Source organism: Megascapheus bottae, unplaced genomic scaffold (genome assembly GCF_031878675.1).
Source record: "Megascapheus bottae isolate mThoBot1 unplaced genomic scaffold, mThoBot2.hap1 HAP1_SCAFFOLD_76, whole genome shotgun sequence".
NCBI classification, from domain to species: domain Eukaryota; kingdom Metazoa; phylum Chordata; class Mammalia; order Rodentia; family Geomyidae; genus Megascapheus; species Megascapheus bottae.
In genome coordinates, this window is record NW_028327824.1 from 911784 (window position 1) to 921362 (window position 9579).

Below are 9579 nucleotides of genomic sequence, written 5' to 3' on the forward strand. Positions count from 1 at the left end.
ACACACACAAAGATGGAGGAGGAAGCAGACAGCTTATCTAAACCAAGAGGACACCAGGAGAAACCCCAGTCACATCTGGAAAAACAAGAAAAGCTCTTTGATTCAGACAAATCAAAGATTCAAAGAAACTTCTTGTATGCTGGGATGAGTAGAATGCAGAGCATTAGAGTTTCTTTGAAGGTTTCCAGACAGCTTGGATCATAGATCATGGTGGAGTTCAGGAAAGGTGAGGTTCACCAAGTAGTTGATAAGTAAATAAATAAGACCGCATGAAGCAGCCAGCTGCTGGCAGCTCAATCCTGCAATCTTAGTATTCAGGAGGTTGAGATCTGAGAATCCAGATTCAAAGTCAGCCCTGACAGAAAGGTTTATGGAACTCTTATCTCCAAATAACTACCAAAAAGGCAGAAGTAGAGCCATGGCACAAGCAGAGGGCTAGCCTTAAGCAGTGCCCAGCCCTGAGTTCAAACCCCAGCAAAAGGAAAACAAACAAACAGATATGGAACATTGTTACATGGGGAGCAGGGAGTGGCTCCTGATGTAGGGTACATCCCAGCAAGCCAGGGAGAAGGAAAAATGTCAAAGGCCAAGCACATTAATACAAGGCAGACATTGTGGCTCACTGAGTTTTCCAGGGGAGACTCTCACCCCTTCGAGAAATAGATCTATGAATTTTGGAGAGGATTTCATACACCAGCACCACTCACATATAAGGCCTTCCTCTAGGAGAGGGGTAGTCATAAGGCCGCATTCTTCCTTTTAGAAAGCTTGTACTGAGATTTCAACTAAGGGCCTTACATTCTTGCTCAGATTTTTGCTTAAGATTGGCACTCTACCGCTTGAGACACACTTCTTCCAATCCCTTCTCCTCTTATTCCCACTCAAAGTCTACATGAATGTCAGATATTAGTATGCAGTGCTTATGCATAGAATCCACTTTTTCTTCTGTGGAAAAAGCCAGAGTCCCCACACTGAAGCTCTCCTCATGACAGGAAAAGCTGGAAGAACAGTTGCCAACAGAGGAGCCTCTATTATCATAGCCTAAGGACTCAAGCATTAGACTAGGCACAGAGACTGGATGGAATATGTTACAAACCTTTTTTTTTTAAAAAAAATCTCATATCCTCCAGTCATGAAAGATAGGCTACAAGTTTCTTCCTATTCCTTCATTGGGCAATAAAAATCGAAGTAATCACCACAAGCAAAAAGGCATATAGCAGATCACACAAACTTTTCCCTTGTTACAACCACAATAACTTCCAAGGATGAACAAAGAGTGCCATCAACACATTTAATCTATTCCATTCTTTTTTTCTAAATAATTTCTTTTTATTTCTTTTTTAAATCTTTAATTTTTTTCATATATTTTTATTGTAATTAATAGAAGGGTTACATTATATTTGCCAGATAGAAGGTCCATTAATTCACCTCCATTGATACCCTTTCTCATGTCTTGGTCCCCATTTCGCTCCCCCTGCCACCTGCACCCCTCATCTTGTTCTACTCCATTCTTGAGAAAAGGCGATATCCCTATCTAGTGGTACTATATGACTCTGGCTGCACAAAGGAATTTTTCCTCATAAGTTCCTAACAATAAAAATATGTAGCTTTAAAAAAAAAACTGGAGACAGAATGAGAGACTGCAGTTCGAGGCCCACTGGATTCCATTGATTTTCTGTTCAAGGTTCACATCAAGATCATGCTCCCCATATTGGGAAGGACATCTTATTTTTTTTTTAAATTAGCTATAACATTTTAATTTTCGAATTACCTAGTCACATAATGGATAAAGGAAACCAGGGCAAAACCAGGGGGGGGAAAAAGTTTTACAGGTACCTCCCTACTCAGGTAACAAGCTGGCCATGGCCTCTATACTATGAGAAAAATGTACAGGAACACATTTGGAGAGAGGTGATTTCTGCTTTAAACAGATGATTTTCTTCTATTACAGATGACACAACCCACTCTAAGAAATAATGGAGGGCATGTGACAGACAAGATTTCCACTATACCTCAACAGGTTTAAATTGGAAACACTATGACTTCAAAAATAGAGACATGAAGGTTCAAATATAAATATTTACACCCCACCTACTTCCAGAAAGGAAGTCAAGCTTATTATTCAAATAAAATAGAAAGCCAACGCAACTAGATGCAATTTTTTTTGAATGATCTGTCACTTAAGACTAACAGTGGCACTGCTTATACTCAAATAAGCATGCACAATTAAAAGATAGCTATATAAGAAGAGTAGCCAAGGGCCAGGAGTGTGGCCTAGTGGTTAAAGTGCTTGACTAGCATGCATGAAGACCCGGGTTCGATTCCTCGGTACCACATACATAGAAAAAAGCCAGAAGTGGTGCTGAGGCTCAAGTGGTAGAGCTCTAGCCTTGAGAAAGTCCAAGGACAGTGCTCAGGCCCTGAGCTCAAGCCCAGGACTGGCAAAAAAAAAAAAAAAAGAAGAGTAGCCAAGAGATTAAAAGTATTATTGAAAGGTACATTTGCTATTTCATACAAAGCAAATGACAGTAATGAAAGAATATAGCTATAGAATGACTTAATATATATGCACGCAGCTCAGTAAATATTCCAAAGACAACATATAGTGAAAGCATCATACATTCAATTTTCCCTAATTCCAATTAGAGCAAATAACAGCCAAGTGTAATTTTTTTTTGGGGGGGGGGTCAGTCATGGGGCGTGAACTCTGCCTGGGCCTGGGCACTGTCTCTGAGTTTTTCAGCTCAAGGCTACCACCCTACTCCTTGAGCCACACCACCACTTCCAGTTTTTTTAGAAGTTAATTGGAGATAAGAGTCTCTATCTTTCGTGCCCTGGCTGGCTTTGATCCACAATCCTCAGATCTCAGCCACCTGAGTAGCTAGGATTGCAGGCATGAGCCACCATGCCCGGCTTGCATTTATACTTTAAAGGAAGTTGCCAGCTTGCCTCATGAGACTTGGTCCATTTATTTACTTTTCAGTATTGCTGAACTGTGTAATTTTAAATGCTTTCAAAGAATTTAAATGAATCCAATACTTGGTTACCACTCTGAGGACAGTGTGACAAGCACCAAATAGATAATGTGGATAACATGAAATAAATCAAGGACAGAGCTGCTCTTCAACTTATAAGAAGACAAAAACATAAACATAACCAAAACTTTATGGGAAAAAAGTCATTGAAAGAACTAAATTTTATCTGTTAAAAAAAGGTTTAAACAATTAAAACAATTCTAAAACAAGACATTTTACAAGTTTTAGCCTACTCTACTCCTAATGATTCCTGAGACCAGAGTAGTATCTCACAGAAAAAAATCTTCATATGTGACGTTCATAACTACTTAACAAAAGTTTAAATTCCAAATTCAATTATTTTCATGCACACTACCATGCAAATTATATTTGCCACCAGTTCTGCAAAGTAGTTAACTATTGCACACACTCTTAGAATATATATAGCAATGTGCTCATTAGTAATCAGTTATATTTAATAAAACGTGTAACAGAAATATCACATTTGTCACCAAGTAAGAATAATTCAATGAAAATGCTCTTAAAGTACAATACTTAAAAAAAAGATATCTATCTAGGTTCCTCTCTTCAATCAGATCAAGAAATTAAGTTTTCTTTTCACTTATTTTCTTATTCCAAGATCTGCATCCATAAAGGCCTGGTACTAGGATGAGTAAGGCTGAGCAAACTACATTCTGGAGCAGCCTCCTCACCGACATGAGGTGCCTGAGCCTTCCAGGGCACCAGGACATTAAATGGCAGAAGGATCTACAAATACCGTCATTAGAAAGAGTCATGGAAGGGATTTCCCTAGAATAGGATTTTGAATAATGATAAAATGATCCGTGACACTTCTACTTTGCAATGGCAGATGTGGCTTGGTGGGGGACGGTGTCATCACTAGTCTTAAATGAAAAAGCTTCATTATCTTACTTCATCATGCGCCTTGCATGTACTCCAGTCTTGATGTTCTCATGATACACCTTGGTGTCTGATGGCTGGTTATACAGTGGCAATTCAACTTTAGGCCCAAGGCCTTCAAAAATTTTATGAGCTTCTTCTGCTTTTTTCTGATTCTCATCATAAATCATTTGGACAATACTGTGATGTTTCTGCTCCACTGGAGGAGGGGATACAGGCTTCTCAGGCTCAGGAGGTTTAGCTGCTTCTTCTTCAAGCTGTTGTTTTTTTTTTTTCAGTTTAAGGATCTGCTGTTCTACTTTTGCAATTTCTCGATCAACATGATCCATACTCTGTATTAACTCTTCCTTTGAAAGCTTTGAAGGAGAAGCATTTTGATCATCTGCACATGGTTGCCCAGCAATTGGAGAAGAGGGAGTATCATGTTTGCCTCCAAAAGCTGAATCCTTCTTAGCATCTGCAGAAGACCTCAACCCCTCTGGCAGTGTGTGCACTAAAGGTAAAACAGCAGCACTAACACGCTGAAAATGGGACTCAGAAACCTGCTCCAGACGTGGTCGCTTGGATTCCAATGACTCGTGATCCACTGGGGATGGGCCTGTGTGAAACTGTTCATATCCAGTTCTCCTTTCTTGGGGCCTGTCAGAACCTGGGTGAAATTCTGAAAGCAAGGAAGGTCGCCTTCGAAGCTGCTGCTGTTGCTGTTGTTGTAAGAGCTGTGATGCCTGACTAACTTCAAGATGAGAAGAACGATAGTCAGGAACCGCAAATTCCTGCTGGTGACGGGTACTAGGAAAGGAGTACTGGACAGAATGGGGAGGATAACGACTTTGTTCTGTACTGAATGCTCCTTGGTTGGGAGGAAATCCTGAACTTGACATTATCACTTAAGTAATCCTCACTGGGTTGTGAGATCAAGTCCAACAATCAATCATGTTTCTAGGAAACCACCCAGAGCTGGCAGGACGTGGGAGCCGGCGCCCCCGCCCGCTACGGGCTGAGGATCAGGGCGCGGCCCCGGCTCGAGGCCCTGTACAAGCCCTCGCTCGGAGCGACGAGTCGGGCGCTCACTCCAGCCGCTGCCGCCTTCACCGCTGCCGCCTTCGCCGCTGCTGCTGCGGCTTCGCCACCTTGGCCGCCATCTTGACTCTGGGAAGGACATCTTATTTACTTAGAACTTCTGTCCAAAGGCTAATACGCTCTTTTATTTGTTTTAATTATCTTTAAGTAGTTTTACAAAGGGGTTTCAATTCAGCAGGTCATTGTATGAGTACAATGCACCTTGATCGGTATCATTCCTTTCATCATTCTTACCCATCTCTCTCAACTCCATGCATCCTCTTAATTTTCCTAGTTCCATACATTAAATATTATGACTATATCTGCTATGCCCCCTCTGCATTTGGCTCACCCTTTCCCTTGACCTCATCCCCCAAAACTCAAATTCCAGCTTCCTGATAAACGTTTTGATAGACTTAAGTTAAGTTGTTCAAAGGACTTACATTGGAAGTATCTCATGCATGATAACATATACAGGGTTTTGTGCATTTGCACAGAAGCAAACTGACTACAGAAACATATATTTCTGTGAGAGATCCAAAGGTGCAACTCCTCTGAACAACTGAAGTACTCTTTATCAGAGTGAGTATCAGGAAGAAGAAACATGTTTTATGGACGGGAAGGGAAAGGATGAGCACACAAATGGAGGAAATATTAAAAAATGCAGTCATTATATTTGATATACATTATGTAAAAATGTGAACTATGTAATTTGAGGGTAGGGGGAGTGATTTTTACCAAAAGGAATTATACTCATGACTTATGGAATTGTAAACACTTTGTACAACTACTTAGTGATGACAAATAAACAAAAGAAACTAACAGAGAACAAACTCAAAATGAGAATGAGCAGAGAACAAGGGGTTTTGTTAGTAACTATAACTAGACTAATCTCGAAAGAAAATACATCATCCAAGAAAATATTCAACAACTTAAGTCACAGGCTACATTAATAAAGAATAAAAAGGAAGAGTTAAAAAGAACTTCTCATATGCAAAGAGAACTTAATATTACCAAATTTCAACTAAGTTGTTGCATGAAAACTTTTCTCAGTGTCTTAAAATGATAATCTTAATGGTTAAAATAAGAATGTTTGTACTACACCATTAAAAACATGGCACACCCAACAACCAAAAGAGAATAGAAGAAAGGGAAAATATCCAGGAAGATATAAGACAGTTTATACCATGTCTAGAGAGAAGAAATTCATAGATAGGGAAGGTCATGCTTTATAAAGGAAGACATTAGAGCAAACACAAAACATAACCACCACAGCCAAGACCAAGGACTATGCAACACAGCACAAAGTATGTATCAGCTTCATCTCATATCCCCTTGCTGAAAGATTTACAACACCCAAATATCCAATGGTTAAACCACTACTCCACCAATATTCCACCATGTTAGAATACTTCCCCAAGGAACTTTTCTACAAACAACTTTTCTGCAAACACATTTAGAGTGATATAAACAAAATCTTTCCCCAGGGTACTTTATCCAGTCTTCATGACATCACATGTGAGTTAACATATAAATTGGGATTCTAACACACCCAGTGTTATGAGAAATCTACATTTTTCACTTTCATGCTTCACTATATTATGTGTGTGAAGAAAAGAATGCCCCAAAGTGTTAATGTTTAAATTGTCCCCCCTCAAAATTTAAATTTTAGAAAATGAATCCCCTAGTTCATATGTGAAGTGTATTTGGAGATGATTAGATTTGGAGTAGGACATGAGAATAGGGATCCTATGATGTCATCAGTGTCTCTTTAAAAAAAGAGAGACCTGAGCAAATGTACATCATAGGATACCCTCAACATGTTGTAATGCAGCAAGATAGCTGCTCACCAGCTGTACCATGCTTTTGGGCTTTCAACACAGCTGAATAAATTATTTTAGTGGGAATTAAATTTGGATTGGAGTTTCCTCACAAAAACTAAACATCAAAGCCAGGCATCTTGGCTCATGCCTATAATCCCAGCTACTCAGGAGCCTGAGATCTGAGGAGCAAGGTTCAAAGCCACCATGGCACTAAAGAACATGAGACTCTTATCTCCAATTATGACATGGCTATACCACTCCTGGCCACCTACCCAGAACATAACAAGTAAGGCTATGGTAAAGACAAAAAAAACACTCATTACCCTTGCCACACTATTCACAGTAGCCAAATTATGGAAACAGCCCAGATGCCCATCAACAGATGAATGGATAAATAAAATACGATCTCTCTCCTTCTCTCTCTCTAAATATATGTATGTATGTATGTATGTATGTATGTATGTATGTATGTATGTATGTATATATATACATATATGCACATACAGACAATGGAATTTTATTCATCTATTAAAAATAGTAAGATTATTTCATTTGCAGGGAAATAGATGGACCTAGAATAAACCATACTAAGTGAGGTATGTTAAGCTTAGAGGGTCAAATTATTTATGTTTTTTTCTTATATGTAGAAACCAGATCTAAAATATAACTGAACATGATAAACTATACAGGACTCTAGTACTCACAAAGGATACCCTTAGAGGAGGAACCCAAAAGTGTAACTTCTCTGAACAGTTAAAATTCTATTTACCAAAAAGAAAAAAATCTGTGGCTATTTTGTGATAATAATAAAAATCAGACTCAGGTAAATAATAAAGTTACAACATAGTTTAACATAATTACTCTAGGGTATGCTAGCATAGCAGATATGTTTTGTTTAGTTGAAACATTAGATGGGCACTGGGAGTGTGGCCTAGGGGTAGAGTGCTTGCTTAGTATGCATGAAGCCCTGGGTTCAATTCCTTGGTATTACATACACAGAAGAAGCTGCAAGTGGTGCTGTGGCTTAAGTGATAGAGCGCTCACCTTGATAAAGCACAAGGACAGTTCCCAGGCCCTGAGTGCAAGCCCCAGTACTGACAAAATATTAGATGGCTCTAGAATATAAAATTATGAAAGCAAAAAAGATAGATATCTCACTTTAAATCTAAAGAAAAAAGGTAAAACAACAGAAAACAATGTAAACACAGACAAACAAAACAGGGAACATTAAAATACAAAACAAAACCTGGTTCTCTGGGAAGAGGAATTCAAGAGACAAATACCTGTTGAACTAATCAAGGCAAAAGACAAAAGACATAAATCAATAAAATTAGAAAGAAGAAAGGAAAAAAAGACATCTATATACCAGATTTTTTTTAAGTTTTAAGTGAATAACCTACACACTTGTTAAATAATGCCACCAAAAAAAATCCAGTGGAAAGGATAATTTCCCTTTAGACCATTAAATGTAAAAACTGACATAATAAGTGTGAGAAATATAAAATCTCCCCATAATGTAATAGTAACCAATAGCAACCACTCAAAAGTACTTTCACAACACAAACATAATCCAAAGTCTTAAAAGAATGGCCTTTAGAATAGTGCAAGTAGCTGCAGTTTATACAATGGGCTGAAAAACAGCCAACAGGATGTGCAGTTTGAGTTGGTTCGAGTCAGTGAAACTGTATACCTTATGAACCTGAATAAGAGGGGGAAATTCCAGGAATAAAACAATAAAATATGGCCAGAAACAAGACATGCAGTCAACTGCCTGTTTAACCAAGTGGAAAATACAATAAACCCCTAGCTGAGTCTTACCTAATGTGATCATAATCAATCATTACCCTGTAACTATGCTTCTGCTTCTGTAACCTGCTTCAGCCACCCATAAATATCCCCCTCTCCCCAGCCTAGGCGCGCAAGTCTCCTAGGAGATCTTGTTGCCCCCGGGCGCGCCCGTGTCCCCAAATAAACCTCTTGCTGATTGCATCCGACTGCGTGGACTCGCTGTTCCTTGGGAAAGGGGCTCCGTCTGGAAGACATCCCGCTGAGTCGGGAGTCTAACATTTGGAGGCCCCAGCGAGATAGGAGACCCCTACCCAGGGACCACCGACCCACCTCCGGGAGGTAAGCTGGCCAGCAAATTTCTGTTGTCTTTTGTATGTCTTGTCCTATGTTAAGAGTAAGAGTATTTCTGGCATGTTGTCTTTTGTATGTCTTGTCCTATGTTAAGAGTATTTCTGGAATCTGTGGCTCGGCCGTGTCAATCTGTATTTCTGGAATCTGTGATTCGGCAGTCTGTATCTGGCGGACCCGTGGAGGAGCTGACGAGCTCGTACTCCCAACCGCAGCCCCTGGGAGACGTCCCTGGGGCATCTGGGGTCAGATTTCTGACCCGTCTGGTTTCCCCTTTTGGGGCTTCGCCTCAGTCTGAGGACTCTTCAGTCCAGCTGATAAGGGAAACGTCTGGGTTTCTTCCAAACACCAGTTTACTTTCGGTTTTGGAAAGAAGCCGTATTGGGAAGTTTTTTTGTCTGTTGTGTATTTTTGTTTCTTGTGCTAATTGTGACGGGACTGAAACTGACTACTAACATGGGACAGACTGTGACAACCCCTTTAAGTTTAACTTTACAGCCCTGGAAGGATGTGCGGACCGTGGCCAGCAATCTGTCAGTGGAAGTCCGCAAAGACAGATGGATGACTTTCTGAAGTGTGTTGCCCTTTGTTTCTGTTTAATTGTTGTGTTTATGGTGACGGGACTG

The 9579-nt window shown here is 39.8% G+C and overlaps 1 pseudogene; it reads right to left on the bottom strand.

The window, feature by feature from the left end:
• Positions 1–3943: 3943 nt before the first annotated feature.
• LOC150039140 (nuclear receptor corepressor 1 pseudogene) lies at positions 3944–4816 on the bottom strand (annotated as a pseudogene).
• Between the last annotated feature and the right edge of the window lie 4763 nt (positions 4817–9579).